This window comes from Nothoprocta perdicaria, unplaced genomic scaffold (genome assembly GCF_003342845.1).
Source record: "Nothoprocta perdicaria isolate Ctin4 unplaced genomic scaffold, notPer1 scaffold_722, whole genome shotgun sequence".
Classification (NCBI taxonomy): Eukaryota; Metazoa; Chordata; class Aves; order Tinamiformes; family Tinamidae; genus Nothoprocta; species Nothoprocta perdicaria.
Genome location: NW_020456002.1, coordinates 1 through 1,035, shown reverse-complemented (window position 1 = coordinate 1,035; position 1,035 = coordinate 1).

Sequence of the window (1,035 nt, the reverse complement as noted above, 5' to 3'; positions counted from 1 at the left end):
GGGAGAGAAAGGGGAGAGACCCCAGAGTGCATCTCTGAGCAACAGACATGTTGCTATAGGCTGAATAAGCAACCCAAAGAAAGGAGCAAGGACATGCTTTGCTTTGCAGTGGCTTCCAAAGCCACATCTCTGTCCAGCTTCAAGGGGAATAGGGTCTCCCTTCCACAAGATTTGCCTAGGATTTTGCAGATGTTATGGAGAGGGGAATGTKGGTTGGTGGAAGTTTTAGCAGTAGGGAATATGGGAGAATGTCCTCTTACCAACTTGAAGAATTCAAAATGCAGCTCCTGAGCCATGCCAGCAMCTCACAGGCTCCATATGGGAGCCTGGACAACAGGTCTGCAGTGTGTGGGCCTGTCTTGAGACACCCAGGCTGAAAAGAGTGGGAGATCCAAGGTGCCAGGGCTCTACAGATCTCAAAAAGGGGCAGGTGCCAGGAGCTATACCCAGGGGAAAAACACAACTTGGAGGTGTCATGGACCAACTAAGGTCCAAGAGTAGAAATGGTTTTCCACATGGACAGATGAAGGAAACCTGGCAAAATTCATGTGATGTGGAAAAACTTCCTCAGATTTGCTATCTGGCTTCACCCATAGTTTTGGAGCCTAGCAGGAACCAATGTCCCATCTCAAGCCCTCTGGAAGGAAGACATGTGTTAAGGACATATCATTTCTATACTACCACAGACCAAGAAACCTTGYTGAGGACTTTTAAAARCAACAAGCCTGTAGAGCCCATCCCTGAAGGGCAGATTCCTTGAGGCTGCAATAGTGGATCCAATGCTCTGCTGAAGGCAGATCCCAGACAAGGAGATATCTTGGCCATTTCCAGTGATCTTTGGGTTATCTGAAGATCTGGAGATCTGAATTATCTGTCCAGATCCTTSTGCCAGRGTTTGCTCATRCTTCTGGAGAAAAAGATTTGTTCTAAACATCCTTTTTTTCCGCCCCCATTTTCTCCATTTTTTCCCTCTCCAGTCCCTCACATGCCATTAGTGTGACCCTCCAAGAAAACCCAGCTGCCCTATGTCCTCCA